Raw genomic sequence first — 17,580 nt, 5'->3', positions numbered from 1 at the left:
TTTATTGTGATGGCTATTGAAAACGACAACAGCAGCATATTCAGTGGCACATGGGGAGCAGCAGCATCTCGCCATGCAATTTTCTCTGTGGATGTCACAGTCTTACAGCATTTCCACAAACTACCCTGAGAAAATGCTGGAAAATATCAGCAGCTCTTTCTGGTGCAATGACATTCCACTTCAGTAATAGGCAAACTGTGTACAAATCTTATTTCATTATGTTTGTCGTTTTCCTAGTCTACAGATTCTGTCTAATCTCAGTCATGTGTAGAGATTCTGTACCATTTCTATTTCTATGCTCTCAAAAAGCTGAATATTCCAGACTTGGCAGGGAACGTGAAGCACTTTGTGTGCTCACATAGAAAATCTGTAAATCTTTGAATCTATTTTGATATTTGGATCAGATTTATCTTTGTGTTTTAATATTTTTGCACACACAGTCTTGATCAATGAATCAAGCAAGTAGCAGCTATTAACCAGTTGGTCAGTTTACTCTTCGCCACATTTTCAGTCTCTCTCACATAAGCTGTGGAGCGGATTGATCCCTCTTCTCCACCCCCTCCATCCATTATTCCACCTGATCCCTCAATGAACTCTTTTCTCATGATCCATCTGATTGTTGCCCCCCTTAAAACCTTTGTCTCTCCCTTCCTCTATCTCCCACTTCCTTTCTTCTTCCTTAAACAGCTCCCACCTCAATTAATCACCTTCACCCATCCATCCCTCCACCTCCTCTTTCCCTTTATGAGACACTTCCAGTAATTGCACTGTTAGCTTAAGGGATGGCCAGGACTTTCCAAAGCAATCAGTGTGATTGGACGGGACCGCACCACTTGGCGTCTGTGATTTGATGTGATTGGATGGGGTTCCTGGAGGGCTAACCTGAAGGAGACAGGAGGGGATCAATCCGAAGGTCTGCAGGCTCCTGTCTGAGGCCTCAGGGCTCAAAGTCATTAACGGGAAGAGAATGTGTGACTTTCAACCATCCGAGTCTTCATATCGGTCATTCCGGTGACCTGGACCAAAAAGGAAAGTCATCCACATCTTAATGATGCATCTTGGAATGGACATACACCTGGAAGAGACATTTTCATGGTTAAATGACTCATAATTCTGATAATAAAATACAGGAAGCCAATAATATTGTCAGTCTGCAGCAACTGCTCATAACAATTTAAGGTGGTCAAACTTATTTTGGGACCATCCCAGCTACAAAACATAGCTTAAAGGTGGTTTGATACTCCACCAAGCTGGTTTACACTGCTCAAGTTGGGGTGATTTGACTGTTTGGATGGGTTTTAACCAGCTGATCTAAATACCAGCTGGACCAGGCTTGGAGACCAAATATACCAGCTAAGACCAGCAAACCATCTTAGGCTTGTTTGCAGGTCTTGAATGGCCACCAAGATGCTTTTTAATGCTAAAATCGGTCTGGTTTGATGGCTAAGGGGGTTTTGTAGACAAGTTGGTGACTAATTAAACCAGCTGAACCCTGACTTGACCAGGTTTGGACCATAGTTTAAGCTGTTTTTTTCAGCTGGTTTCAAAGTGGTTTTTCAGCTCTAACCATCTTCACTAACATGACCTACTAAGTCGACCTAAGCCCTACCAATTGGTTTTCAAAGTGGTCAGTGATATAGACAAGCTTGGACCAGTTGATAATCATAAATAGCCAGGGCAGACCAGCTAGAAACTATGCAAAACCATATAAACTGGATTTTCCAGCAAGGCAAATGCTTCAAAAAACACTCACCTGTGTTGGTGTGCTTTCTCAAAGCATTGTATTTGGCTTTGCACACTATATTGTTATTTAGCGAGAGTGACATTACCATACAATTCCATAAAAACTGAAAACATGCCTACGCTATACGAAAATGTTCCCAGTACTGTTTTCAAGGTACTTGGAAGGATAATAGTGTTGCGTGTGTGCGTGTGTGTGTAAATAAGGAGGACGGATCAAGGGAGAAGAGAAATGAGAGAGCGAGAGAAAATAAAAAGAGAAGAGTGCAACAATAAGCCCGAGCTGCACAGGCACAAATTGCCGTATCCAGCACGGGCACTGCCATTATGTCTTAATGTATTGAAAACTGCAAGTGTCCATGCAGACCTCCAAACCGATGCATCACCATGGCAACCAGGCCTAGAGTAAAATGACAGTGTCTGTGTGTGTTTAGGAGACATTGTGTGTGAGTATTATGCGTGAAGTGCTCGTATAGAACATCTTTACTAATTCGCACCACACCAGTCTCCTCACAATAGGCACAATGTTATTGATGCATTATTTTCCATTTACAGTCTGAAGGACACAGCAGTGCACTTCAAAGATGCTACCAAATCACAGTGCTGAACGATTGTGTCGAGAGTGAATTGAAAATGGGTTTCTGCTGTCCTTTAAAACTGCAAGAAAACAGCAGCTGAACATAGGAGAGATGTCAACAGAGTGAAAGATAATGTCACAGATTTTGAAAACAACAGCATCTGATAATTTATTCATATTTGTGTTTTTGTCTTTTTCTTAAAATTCACAAAGGGGAAAATATAAGAGTTCCATTAAAACACAATCAGGCCTTTCAAATAAAACACCTTCATTCGGTCTAATAACAGTACCCTGGAGAAAATATTATTGCTCAAATCTTTCTCTTATATAGAGACTTAATGGACTTGTTTCATATAAGTATTATTTTGACTCCGAAGCTTTATCTAAAAGGCCTTTGGAGAAATAAAAATATAAAAATAATCATATGTATTAATATGGATTCCACAGCTCCAATAATTTAGTCTCAGAAGAGTCTGATGGGAAATATTTGAGTTCATATCGAGATCCCTGACTTTTCAATACAAAACATGAGCAAAATTTGAGACATGGATGAGATCTCTATGAAAACAATATTTGAGATTACTGGTTTCTAAAGAAAAAACATTTCAGATTGATTCTCATTGCTGTCAGAGATAAACAATTGTGAAACAATTAGAGATGCACTGACGTATCAACCACAGATATTTATCAGCCGATTTTTATTTCATCAATATAAACCATCGGCATATCGGCAATAGCATGAAAAAGCCAACATAACAAACCGATAGTTTATTAATTAACTACGTGAAAGCATTGCGTTGTATAATGTCTGTTGCATAATCCAACATTTTTCTCTGGGTAAAATACTTGCCAAAACAAAACAAAATCTGTACAAAATATAGCAGGGCTTGACAATATTTCGTCACGAAAGTTTAGCATTTGCACGTGTTTTAAGCCTTGCCAATTTAAAGGTGCCCTAGATTCAAAATTTGAATTTACCTTGGCATAGTTGAATAACAAGAGTTCAGTACATGGAAAAGACATACACTGAGTTTCAAACTCCGTTGCTTTCTCTTTCTTATGTAAATCTCATTTGTTTAAAAGACTTCCAGAAAACACGCGGATCTCAACATAACACCGACTGTTACGTAACAGTCGGGGTGTACGCCCCAATATTTGCATATGCCATCCCATGTTCCCAACATTATGAAAGGCATTAGACAAGAGCAGCCAGTAACGTCTGGATCTGCACAGGTGAATCAACAGACTAGGTAAGCAAGAACAACAGCGAAAATGGCAGATGGAGCAATAATAACTGACATGATCCATGATATCATGATATTTTTAGTGATATTTGTAAATTGTCTAAATGTTTCGTTAGCATGTTGCTAATGTACTGTTAAATGAGGTTAAAGTTACCATCGTTTCTTACTGAATTCACGGAGACAAGAGCCGTCGCTATTTTCATTTTTAAACACTTGCAGTCTGTATAATTCATAAACACAACTTCATTCTTTATAAATCTCTCCAACAGTGTAGCATTAGCCGTTAGCCACGGAGCACAGCCTCAAACTCATAGAGAATCAAATATAAACATCAAAATAAATACTTTACTCACATAATTCAAAGCATGCATGACGAACATCTTGTAAAGATCCATTTAGATCCAGGGTAATATTAGCTGTGTGAACTTTGTAAATGTGCTGTAATATAATCGAGAGCTCGTGTGGCAGGGAGCACGTGAATTAAAGGGGCGGTGCGCTGAAAAAATCAGTGCATAGTTAATGATGCCCCAAAATAGGCAGTTAAAAAAATTAATAAAAAAAAATCTATGGGGTATTTTGAGCTGAAACTTCACAGACACATTCAGGGGACACCTTTAAATATTCAAGCGGAAAAATATGCCAAAGAGAACTTAATTCGGTACTCGTGTGCTGTGTTAGAAGTTCTGTGTGTGCACACATCTGAAGCGCACATAGAAAGCCACATCTCAGACAGCACACGAGCACTGAATTGAGTTCTCTCTCACGTCTTCAAATTCACATAAAAGTATGTTAAAATGCCCATCTTAGTGAGTATCCTAGTAAACAGTCTTAAGTGGGCATAAACAGTTGAGAAAGAAAACGGATGTTACAATCTATTTTAATGACAAATAGGTGAGCAAAAAGTTCAAATAGTTGCTTGTTAAAATCGGTATCAGCCAAAAAACCGGTACATCCCTAATATATACTAAATTATAAAAACAAACACACACACACACACTTACTCTCTATATATATCCAGATATGTCTAATTTGTGATCAGTTGAAAAAAAATTTTTCTCAACAGAAAAAAAGCATGAGACTTCAGAAAAACTTCAGTCTTCATTTAACAATTGCAATGTAAGGGACCTCGCTTGTGATTTTTCTTTCCTGCAGCCTCGAGAGGTCAAAGGTGACGTCCAAGAACTGGAGGTCTGAGGTTAGAAAGAGATAATTACAGTCAGTTTGGCCGGGGTAACCGTGTCACTGCACTCTCTCTGATTTCATTTTACCCACGATCACGCAGAGCGGCCGGTTCCGCGCTGCTGCCTAACCCCCTTGTGCTGGAGTATCAGATCAGGTCACCGCACGACTGACACATTTCATAGTCATTATAAATCTCTGGGGTGGGACGTTCATTGATAGATCTATCTGATGAGGAGGTCTGTGTTTTCAGCGAGCTCGGGAGATGAATTAAATAAGCTCATTTTAGACAAGCGATAGAATTTAGGCTCATCGTTTCAACTGGCCAAATAAAAATCGAATTGACCCAGTTCAATCCAGCAGTGCTGGTGTGGTTAATGTATTTCAACGAGCCATAAATTAGCATGAAAAATCAGCGCTTGCAAGGGACCAAACACTGAAATTTTCTTCATTAATCCGGACTATATAGCACGCATGCAAAAACACACCTGTCCGCATTTGATGGGAGATGCATAAGAGGTAATATAGGAGAAAAAATGACTTTAGATTAGAAAATACAAAAGCAGCGGGTGGCTTGCCATCAGTATGCGGCTGAAAGAAGCCCCAGACAATTATCTATTGATTACATTTGTAAATCCAACAGTGCAATTTAATGGGCTTTAGTTGGTAATAGGAAAGTTTCTTTGGCAAGAAGGAAACACAGATATTTTGTTGAGAGGATTAGTTTAATCTATTACCCTCTGAAATCACTAGGCAATTACACAATTGTCTCATTAAGAAAGAAAGACTATGAGCAGGAACACTGGCGATTATAAAGTGAACCTTCTAGTGTGCGCCAGTAATCCCAGCTGACATGTTGACACCTCAGCAGAACTTTGAACTCGCTCATTGTACTGGTCAGAGCAACAAGACTGTAAATATAAGCTATATTTGTTCATTTTATAAGAAAATGTGCGGGTGCTTGCCTGTGCACAAGGTGCCTTTATGACGTTTTGGTCTCTACAAATGGCTCCGGTCTCTCCTACAATGCAGTTGTTTTATCATACACCTGGAGAAAAATCATAAACACAATTGGAGTGACTTCCTTTTGAATGGATCATTTTTTGCTAAACAAATTTCAGGATTCAGTGCTTTGTAGAAGTGCTCTATGGTGGCAGGGGCTTTTGGAAGTACTTGAGCCTGTGTCCTTGGATTGCATAAGGCTCCATGGCAACACTCTAAACAGGTATGCTGTTTGCCATTGGTCAAATAGTTCAGATAGTCCTGCCCCCAGCTCACAATATTGGTTGAGTCAATGTTGCTGTGTTGGGCTGGTTTAAGATGCGCAAACAAACAGCAATGTTCTGATACTGCAACACAGCCACTGTTTATACCTTTACATAGTAATCACTTCTGAAAATGGCTTGCTTACATTTGTCTCTGAAGGATTTTTAAGTGAATTTAATTAAAGTGTCATGGATACAGTATCCATGTATGCAAAAAACAATATGACAAAAGAGTAGTACATAGTATTTGAAAAACAGTAGTCCGTGGATGACCTACTACTTCTGCTGAGATTCAGAAGTGTGCATTCATGGACAGTGGCAGTGAATGGCCGCAGAGTTACGCAACTGACGCTGTAGGTCACGTGACAGTAACAACATGGTGGATGTAGTACATCTGAATTTCATTCATACTAACTTTATTCTTACTATATAGAGCGTACTTTTTTACTGGTCGCAAAGAAAATTCAAATTTAAATGTAGTATCTACTCAAACAGTACGCAATTTCGGATGCAGCAATAGTGTGTTATCTAGATAGTCAAAAGAGCTACATTAAAAGCCTATTTTAAACCATGTAGCAACATGCTAACCAACAGAGTGCTGAAGAGGTGATGTATTTTTGTAGGCCAAAACTTGGAGTTAGCATTTTAGCACTTTAGGTTGCATCGTTATGAAGTCAGTGGATATTTTGAATGTTTGTTTTTTTTTGTTTATATGCCTAAAATAAGGTCTGATTTTAACACAAGTTCAAGATATTTTCAATTGTTACTACGACAACACCCTTGGCTTTTATTTGTCTTGAAAAAGTTAGTTGCTAACAAGTGGCTAAATGGGAATATAGAGGTTGTCGGGGACTTTAAACTAAAGCCCCTTTAAGGCAAGTCATTTCACTTGGCAGCCATCTTTGGAACACTTTTCGGGCAGCTATTTCAGTCATGCAATTATAGTTCCTATCTCTTTGAATGGGGAAACATCAAATTCTCCAAAGCTGTTCACAAAACCTTCAAAGACAGTCTTACTGTGAGCTACGAGGTTGTTAATCGATAGCATTTGCTTCTGTTGAACCTGTCATCCCGCATTATTTCAACTTAGTTTTAAAATAATCATTTAACAACGGAATTCATGGTGAAAAACTACATTACCCATGATGCTGTACATTAAATTCCACCAATCAGTGAGTCAGAAAGAGTATTTCTCCATTGTTTTTAATTCGATTATGCGATGCTTCATGGCATTGTAGTTCTTTTCTTCACTAAAGCCGTTAAATTCACATTCTTGTATTTGTATTTTTGTGCGATTTTCAAATACTTTTGCTTCAAATCAAAATTTGTAATGTTATGATTCACTTGTAGCTGGTTGACTTGGTTCATGGCTTATAACGTTTTAACAAGTACTTTTTTGACATCCCTATGAGAGAAATGAAAGGAAAAAATACTTCCAAAACCAACGGCATTGAAAAAGGGGGCGGGAACCGTTGAATTGCCGACTGAAGGCGGGACTTATTTCACCATATTGCGCATTGCACTTTCTCCCATAGTATTATGAATGCGCTGTCTTTGTATGTCTAAAGTCTTTGAGAAACAATCACACACTCACCCATATGTGTGCATATATGAATATATATATATATATATATATATATATATATATATATATATATATATACACACACACACACACACACACACACACACACACATATAAAAACTCTCAGCCAATGGAATTGCATAACAGACAATTTCCTCATTCTGTCTCTAAGCTCCTTACAGTTAGTTATCCATAATAAATCAGGATACTGAAATTATTTTTCAGTCCTCAGGCTGCAAATCCCATCGATACATCTATCCACTGCTCGTGGGCTAAACATCATGCTCAAGACCAGCTTTTGAGGCTCAATACAACAGAAGCATAATAGTGCATGAGCAATGTGAATAACACAATTAAGCACAACCTTGAACTTGCAAGCTGGGTTATTTATGACGGTGGTCAGATATAATTACACATTGATCGAGTCTCCTGACAGCCTGTGGTGAGAGTTAGATTGACCCTGCATTGGCATAATACCGTCCTAATGAATGATCAGTGATACACGGAGGTGCTAATGCCACAGAAGTTTGGCTAAGCGTGTCCGTTCAGCATGGAAAAATGTCCGAGAAGAGAGAGCGATTAGGCATTCTGTGTGATCGGTCTTTTGAAATTATGGATCTGTCATGAGCGGACAATACCACTGACAAATACTGTAATGGGGTGACATCAAACCGGAATGAGAGCACGACAGCTGACAAATTACACTTCGTGCTCTCTCTCTCTCTTCCCCCTTTTTTTCTCTTACCCATCTCTTTCTTTGTGCCTTAGAGCTTCACACTTTTTGTAAGATGTCTTCTAAATTAGGGGTTTTCTTAAAGGGTTAGTTCACCCAAAAATGAAAATTTTGTCATTAATGACTCACCCTCATGTCGTTCCAAACCCGTAAGACCTCCGTTCATCTTCGGAACACAGTTTAAGATATTTTAGATTTAGTCCGAGAGCTTTCTGTCCCTCCATTGAAAATGTATGTACGGTATACTGTCCATGTCCAGAAAAGTAATAAAAACATCATCAAAGTAGTCCATGTGAAATCAATGGGTTAGTTAGAAGTTTTTGAAGCATCGAAAATACATTTTGGTCCAAAAATAACAAAAACTATGACTTTATTCAGCATTGTATTCTCTTCTGGGTCTGTTGTCAATCCGTGTTCACGACTGCTTGGAGGTCTTACGGGTTTGGAATGACATGAGGGTGAGTCATTAATGACATAATTTTCATTTTTGAGTGAACTAACCCTTTAAATTTGAGCATCAAATGGCCATTCAACAGAGACAAATTTGTCTAAAAAAATGACAAAAAACGTTAAAATCAAAAGTGACAGTGAACTGCACAGGCCTAACAATATGCAAAATTTTTAATATTCTGATTTCTTAAATGCAAAACACACAACCTCTCAAATACACTATACTGTATAGCACTTGTTAATGGTCTAAATAAGGGACTTCCAAAATGACACTTGGATTAATGCTTAATGATTAATGCTCTCTGGAGTTAACTTGGATTCAAATGGGAACTAAATTTCCACACAACCCTGGTGTTTGTCAAAATAAAGCTAATAATTCTAAGTAATTCAGCTGGTCCAATAATAATAATAATAATAATAAATTTACTGACTAACCCTTGTAAATGCTGGAATTTCCATATGTCCTCATTTAAAGAATTATTCTCCTCCATTTTAAAAGTAAATTTTAAATAATCACATTTAAAATAAATTGTATTTTAATATATTTTAGAATGTAATTTATTCTTGTGAAGGCATCATTACTCCAGTCTTCAGTCACATGATCCTTCAGAAATCATTCTAATATGCTGATTTGCTGCCCAATAAACATTTATTATCAATGTCGGAAACAGTTGTGCTGCTTAATATTTTCTGTGATAAGTTTTTTCAGGATTCTTTGATGAATAGAAAGTTCAAAAGAAAATAAAAATCTTTTGTAACATTATAAATTTCTTTACTGTCAATTTTGATCAATTTCATGCATCCTTGCTGAATAAAAGTATTAATTTCTTTAAAAAAAAAACTTTTGCACAGCAGCGTACTTCCTTTCGCTGTTGTTTTGTCCAGCATTTCCTGTTACCAAACAACTGTGACAGTAATGAGAAATAGTGGGGGTCAGACACTAGCTGAAGGTAACATGAGGTGGATTCCCTTTTTGGACACACACTTCACTCACGACCGTGTTGCTTATGGATGACTGACCCTTCTGTCACTTCTCTGCTTTTCCTCTCACCAACTTGCCGAGCGTAGGCCACTGAGGGGGGGAGAAACAGGGAAAATGGCACTGATTGCAAAGCCATGACAAGAGAAGCCATCGATTTCAGAGTGGAATTAATGAAGGTCCAGTCAGCGTTGACAGAGCCGTGGCAGCTTCAGAGGAATTATATTGAGCACTTTGCACTCGTGGCTATTAGACTAGAGATAAAGTGTGTCCAGTGATGACAGAATAAAGGATTCAAGCTGTTAAAAAGGCATTCATTAAAAAACAATTTACTCAAATGCTGTTTTACAAGAGACTGGACCATTGTTTGATTTCACCCCAACTCTAATTGAACTTTGTCAAAACTTTAATGTTCTGTCAGACACGTCTGACCATTTATTTCAGCGAATCTTTAGTGGAACTGAAGTTTATTACATATCTGGATGATGAACCAAACCAAACCTAAGGCTTTATTTTCAGTTAACCACACCCATGTGACTTTATCGTGACAAAATCCATAAAGAAACTTGTTTTCTGTATATAATTTTCTGTTCAGCTTGACAGCATGCTATTAGAAGTCATGGCACTTTCTTTTAAAGTAATTCTTTAAGTCTGAAGTCTGATAATGTATACTGCAGAGCAGTCGGGTTTAACTTCAGTCTTGAAGGTCGAGTAAAAAAGTGAAGCAGTGGTTTCATCATACTTTAAAAATACTATTAAAACTTCATCATTTGGTGTGAACAGGTGCAATGGAAAAAAAATGTTTTTCTTCTCTTAATGTAGTATAAAACTGATTCTGGACATGAATGATTCCAAAAATTGTGTGGCTTGTTGAGGAGAGGTATGCTGTTGCATTTCTATGAGATCTAAGATTTGTAAAACAAATGGGAAAAAATCCTAATGAAAGAAGGATCTGAGACATATTTAGGGACCAGAATACCCCCTTAAAAGGACGGTTCACCCAAAAATGAAATTCATTTACTCACCCTCAAGTTGTTCCAAACCTGTTTGAGTTTCTTTCTTCTGTTGAACACAAAGAAGATATTTTGAAGAACGTTGGTAACCAGACAGCTGACTTCCATATATTTTTTTTTTTCCCAACTAGTGAAGTCAAAGGCTAACATCAACTGTCTTGTTACCAACATTCTTCAAAATATCTTCTTTTATGTTCAACAGAAGAAAAAAACTCATACAAGTTTGGAACAACTTAGTGAGTAAGTGATGACAAAATTTTAATTTTTGGGTGAACTATACCTTTAAACTTGGGCCAAGTGGGTGGGACGGGAATGTGTGTGGTGGTGGTGGGGAGTGTATTGTAATTGTATTATTACAATAATAAATGCACAAAATTTATTGACAGACCACGTTTAATATGTTTCATCTATTATAATACGATATATTGTTAGACTCAAGAGTATTTGCATTTTCAATAAATACATCGATCCGCATTTAGTATTAGATTGTCCTGATGGACTAGTGGTAGGACTTTTGTTAAGCGTGCCAGAGGTTGTAATCCGCCCTTGTATAGTTTATTTTAGTTTTTTTCTCATTAAAGGCACAATATGTAAAATTGTTGGATTAAAATATCCAAAAAACACTAAAACAGTGTTACATATTTTGTTGACTTGTGTACTTACATTATCCCAAATGTCTCCAATAATGTTTAAATCCAGAGAAATAAGCAATTTTAACCAGGACACAGAGCGTGTCTGTGCATCGCCTATCAATGACACCATACCCGCATTACCCTCGATTTTTGTAGAAACCATGGAAACACCAAAGACGCTTTAATATACTATGTGTTTTATTAGACAGATGAGCAACTGTTTGGATGTATACATTCATTGACAGAAAACTATATAGTTCAACACAGTAAGTCTCATTTTCTTGATTTACCACGATTACCATGTTTTACCATGTCTAATATCGATCTAGCTTACTGCAGTGTGCAACAAGTGTCTCATAGCAGCTGCCAAGCAAACACAGAGTAGCACTATAACAACTTTCAACACACAAATGTATCTAATATGATAAAACAGAACTGCTTTACCCCATACGAATGACTGGAAGAAGCGGAAGTGTAACTGCGGCATAATAAAAGTTTCCACTGCTCTCAAGACGTGTGTCACACTCGTCTCTCTTTAGCAATAGCTTTAGTGATTACATATTGTGGCTTTAAAACCAAAGATGTTCATCAGTGATTGTATATCAAGAGCAAGGGACACGTTTATGAGCATTTTGTTTTGTGATTTCTCAAGAATAAATAGAAAGTCTCCGCAACAGCGTTAAGCGATAGATTGAAGCACTCATTTCAAAAACAACACATCTCAGCGCCAGAACGCCTATTATTTAACACAAATGGACGAATTGCTAATCAACTACAGAAGTTTCCTTTGAATTAGGTACATCCATGCCGCGAGATGTTTCAAAAAGTGGTGGTGACAATATCGACCCTGGCAAAAATTGGTGGGGACATGTCCCACCCGCAAATTACGCCTATGGCTAAATGACTAAACAACAAGAAAAACATTTTGAATTTTAATTAAATAGTAGATGGTGAATCAACCTCTGGAACAAAGCATTGTGGTGTGATATTTAATGACGCCCCCTAACCTAGAGTAGATAGATCTTCCAAATATTTGCATCAGATGGCCTGTACAGACCAGATGACAACAAGAGCCGGCAAGACACCCGATAACATTTCCATTTCAGGTTAGGGCACACTTACGACAGTTATTATGACTGGTATAAAACTGTTTCCAGCCAGAAAACAATCATAATAGATGATGTTATTAATGGCTATTTACCCCAGCGTTTCTTCACAAACATTTGATATCTTCAGTCCTTTTTACAAAGTGCACTAGCTCTGAAATACCAATAGGATTTTCAATCTCATCACCTGTCCTTGATCTCCAGCCCTATACAAATGCAAAGCCATGATTTATTTTCCCATTTCCTGTCAGAAAAAGAGCTGCTCTGTAGCATCAGCTGCAGTGGCTCCACAGCTGGACCTTTCATACCATAAATACATCCTCCAAAAGAAGGTGCCAATACTGATTAAGGAGAAGAAGTGTCCCACTTTGACCTGGATTAGAGAGGTATTAGGTGGAGTGGGCTGTGTGCCGCGAGCCATCTCCCTTCATCGCCGCTGCTAATGCGGAGGCATAGCTCTGCTCGCATCTAAATGTTTCATTACGGCGCGAAGCGGAGATACCAATTTCTCTCCCCATCTCTCCCCGCTGCCGCCCGCTTCTCCCGCAGAGGGGGGGAGCAAAGCATGACAAATTGAAATAAATGAGAGTGCAGAAAAGGTGGTGGGGGAGGCCGCTGGTCTGAGAGGTTGGGGGGAAAAAGGAGGTAGGACCCTTTTTACATGCATCTCACTCTTTCTCTCTCTTTACTTCTTCGTCTCCTGCTTTTTTGTTCGACAAAATAATGAAATACACTTGATTGTTATTGCCCACGACCTTCATCGAGTGATGACAGTGGTGGAATTGACAGGGGCCTTTTATAGCTGGATGGCCATTTGTGTATGCGGAAATCTTTGTAGGCCCAATTTCTCAGATACTTCCTTCGCTAGCGTGTGAAGATCAAAAAAATAATGTTTTCTTACCCGTCTTGGTTTGAACTTCCATATTCATAGTGGACGTGACTGGAGATCTCTCTGGAAAGTTATGCTTCTGATGCAAGAAAAGTTCGACTCGCTCACTCCTGCAGATCAAAGATATTCAGTATAGAGGAAGCAGTCAGTGTTTGCCAGTACTGGTCTATGTAACACATTTTGAAACTATGAGTAAATAATGCATTAAGTTAGGGCAAAAAAAGCTACTTCATGAAAGTACAGTATAAAATAAGATTTTTGCCCCAAAGTACTCAGACAGAATCTGAATTGTTCACCTACTGAATTACAAAATCATCCTATACCTTCTGATTAAACAAAGGCAAAACAAAAAACATTAAAGAATTGCAATATATAATCCCTTAATTTGTTCTCTCAATTGTGGCCACATTAAATTTTAATTTAATCAAAACAAGAGAATGAATTATTATTAATTATCAGCAATTGGTTGCAAATAAAGAGGAATAAACGGATCTAAATGCAGCAGTTTAGATTTTAATTACAAAGAACTCAGGAACTAGGAACACAAAGAACTGAAAGAAAACCAATAAGCTTTGCTCTCGTATGTTTGAGCTTCTGTTTATGTTCGCTGATCGAGAACCCAAGTTTCTGAGAATGCAGGGCTACAGTACTCTAGAACAGTGGTTCTCAAACTTGTCCTGGGGACCCCTTACTGCTGCACATTTTGTATGTCTCCCTCATCAGACACCCAATTCAACTCTTGGAGTTTCTACTAATTAGTTGATGAGTTGAATCAGGTGTGTTAGATGAGGGAAACATGCAAAATGTGCAGTGGTGAGGGGTCCCAGGACAGGTTTGAGAACCACTGCTCTAGAAGAAAAGGTTCTATATAGAACCTTAAAGGGTTCTATTAGGCACTTCATATAAAGAACCTTTTCCTATCATGGCATCATTTTTTGGATTAATTTTAATTAAATTTTATTAATTAAACAGTTCGTGAACATTATCAGTAGAAAAAAATAGGAATAACCCATTAAACATTAAAGTATTATGCAATCATTTAAGACATTTTTTCTTATGTAAAAACCTTTTAGCATATAGGGTTCTTTAAAATTGAGTCAAGAACCCTACTGAACCCCACTGAACTTGCAATCCCACCTCTGTCATCACTAGATGAAGGTCATAGGTAAATTCAGTCAACACTTCTTACATATTAATAAATATTTAGACAGTTCTCCCTCACTTATTACCATATACACTCTAAAGAAAAATGGTTCTAAACAGTACCAAATTAGGGTTCTTCGGCTTGTAACAATAGCAGATCCCTTTCTGGTGCTAAATAGAACCTTTTTTATAAGGTACCATAAAGAACCATGCTTTGAAAGTGCTATAGGACCTCAGTAGTGTGATAAAGCTGATTTATAGGAAACCAGTTACAATTTGAAAGTTAAAATTTGTAGACATTTTAAGAAAGAAATCATTTACCTTTTGAGAGAGTATTGTCAGTCTATGTAATTGAATGGCTAAGCTTCAGAAAACCAGTAACGATATGGCTTTAACAGTTACAGATTTGAAAAACAAAAAGGCGGGAAAAAAGAACCCTAAACTCTAACACAAAGAACCATTTCAGCATGTAAAGGGTCTTCAGAATCATGCCGTTCTAAATAGGTTTCTAAGGGTGTTTTCACACCTATGGATCGCTTGTTTTGTTCCGAAACATGGGCTAAATTTGTTACAATGTTGCTTTTTTTCTTGGTTCGGTTCGCTTTCACATAGCAACATTTCAAAGCGTACCAAAATGCGTTAAGGCAAGTCACATGCGAGTAAAACTGTCCTCTTATTGGTCAGAATTTTCTCTGCGTCATCCATCAAAATAATGATTGACAAGTTCGCTCCATGAGTTTATTGTGGCTTTATTTGTAACTGTCGAGACACACGCAAACACTTTATAAATGTAGCCGTCTTTCCCGCTGTTAAATTATACTACATATATTAATGCTGCGACAAATTCAAACGCGCTCTCTCTCTTTCTCTCTCGGTCCGTCTCTGGTTTCCCAGTGCTGTCTAGTAATAGGTGAACTGTTGTCAGTGTGTCGAGAGAGACCATATACACCCTAAGGGTGCTTTTACATTAGCACTTTTGGTGCGCACCCGGGTTCGATTCTTGGATGATGTTAACACTGTCTTCTGAACTCGGGTGCGCACCCGCGAACCATACCCGAGTCCGCTTAAAAGAGGGTGGTCTGGGGTGCGGTTCAAGTGAATTCCGGTACGGTTCGCTTCTGATGTGAATGCAAACGTACCAAATTGCGGAAGTGAACCGCTATTAATGCCTTATTATTTGATAAAAATGTGTGTTTGTGTGTGTGTTTCACTCACTTTCCCGATGAGCGTGACTGACGTGATGCAAGCAGAGCTGTAGTGTTCTCATTTCTGGTCGCCTTCAGCGTTCACTTGCAGATAGAGGCAAGTGCTGTTATGAACAAAACCAACGGTTCAAAAACAAAAATATAAAAGTGAGGAGAGCAACGTTATGCATTTTGCCGCCTTCTTCTGCGCAGTCGTTACTAAGCAACGGAGTAAACAGCTGCTGGTTTGATGACGCAAACGAACTGCGGGTCGGACCCAACAGTCAAGTGGGGGCAGGGGGAGGGGGGAGCAATCGAACTCGGGTTCGGTCCAAGTCAAGTCAAGTCAAGTCAAGTCAAGTTACCTTTATTTATATAGCGCTTTTTACAATGCAGATTGTGTCAAAGTAGCTTACATTTATAGCTGGTACATAATTTGGCTGCACAGCAGCTCTTAAATAATAGTGTCAATGCAGGCAGATCAGAAGCACTGTTGAATAAATGTCAAGAATACTATTGAATATCAAAAGTCAAGTGTCCCCAACTAAGCAAGCCAAAGGCGACAGCGGCAAGGAACCCAAACTCCATCAGGTGACATCAGGTGGCAAACAAGTGGCAAATAGGTGTTAAAATGGAGAAAAAAAAAACCTTGGGAGAAACCAGGCTTAGTCGGGGGGCCAGTTCTCCTCTGGCGAACAGTGCTTTGTTACAATCAGGTTGCTATCATAAATCTGATAGGATCGCAACAATCAAAGTATTTATTTCAGTTCCATCCAGTTGAGGATCGTATTCATCACGCCGGTTTGGATGGTCTGTTGAGGAACTGTGCTACTGGCTGTCGTGTTGATGCAGGCAATCGAACCAAGTGTGAAAGCACCCTAATGGTGCGTTCACACTTGGTATGTTTGGTTCGATTAAAACGAACCCTGGTGCGATTGCTCATGCGGTTCATTTGAACATGTGTGAACGCTGCCTTCCAAACCCTGGTGCGCACACAAAACAAGCGGACCAAGACTGCTGAAAAGATGCGTCTCGGTCCGCTTTCAAATGAACTCTGGTGCGGTTCGAATGATATATGAACACAACACGGACCAAAGACGTGTAAACGAACCAAAAACAGGAAGATGAGACCCTAAAAAGGACAATCCTCACGCATATTGTTTTTTTCTTGTCATAGTCTCGAGTTTGCCCACCACAGGCATCAGACGCGCATCTCCATGCAGCAGATCGTATGTGTGTGTGACGGAGGGATTCCCGCCGCTGTTTTGACTACTTTACACATTTTATAAGCTCTTTTATAACTCTTCACGAGTTCCCAGCTGGCCAAAATCACATGCAGACACACACACACACACAACGAGTGCATTTACCTCAGCACACAGCATTGTTTTGAATGTTCGGTAAGTTCTGTCTCAAAATAATCAATACGTCATAAAATCCGACAAATCAGGTTGTGAATGTATCCCTATGCCCATATGCCCCTATGCCCCTATGCCTTTAGGTTCGGCATGTTTTGGTTCGGTGATAAAATTGCCAATCTGAACGAATCGGACCAGGACTAAATGTTTTTGTTGTTTTTTTTGTCCGGACCAAATGAACCAAACTACAAGTGTGAACGCACCCTAAATAGAACTGTTACCACCTGTAAAGAACCTTCAAAGAACCATTTTTTATAGAGTGTATACCACCACTTTTGTTCCAGAGCTCATAGAAAATCAAATCTGTTTTAGCCTACTTTACTGACCTCAAATATCACTATACCACAATCTTTAAAAGAACATCCTTCAAAAATCTAAAGCTCAGTGCTGCTGTTGTTAGTTTTAAATAAAAACAGAAAGAAAAAAAGACCAAATCATTTTAA

General features: G+C 38.5%; 1 long non-coding RNA gene across 2 annotated transcripts; it reads right to left on the bottom strand.

The window, feature by feature from the left end:
• Nucleotides 1-940: 940 nt before the first annotated feature.
• On the bottom strand, nucleotides 941-15,910 carry LOC125260586. 2 transcript variants are annotated; one of them, XR_007183078.1, is made up of 3 exons: nucleotides 15,751-15,910; nucleotides 13,405-13,502; nucleotides 941-1,075 (listed from the first exon to the last, which is right to left on the bottom strand). It is a non-coding gene; the product is annotated as an uncharacterized LOC125260586 (long non-coding RNA). The 2 variants fall into 2 exon arrangements; XR_007183079.1 differs by lacking the exon at nucleotides 15,751-15,910 and adding an exon at nucleotides 14,857-15,121.
• Nucleotides 15,911-17,580: the final 1,670 nt, after the last annotated feature.

This window comes from Megalobrama amblycephala, linkage group LG24 (genome assembly GCF_018812025.1).
Source record: "Megalobrama amblycephala isolate DHTTF-2021 linkage group LG24, ASM1881202v1, whole genome shotgun sequence".
Lineage (NCBI taxonomy): Eukaryota > Metazoa > Chordata > Actinopteri > Cypriniformes > Xenocyprididae > Megalobrama > Megalobrama amblycephala.
This window is presented reverse-complemented; position numbering and strand designations above follow the sequence as displayed.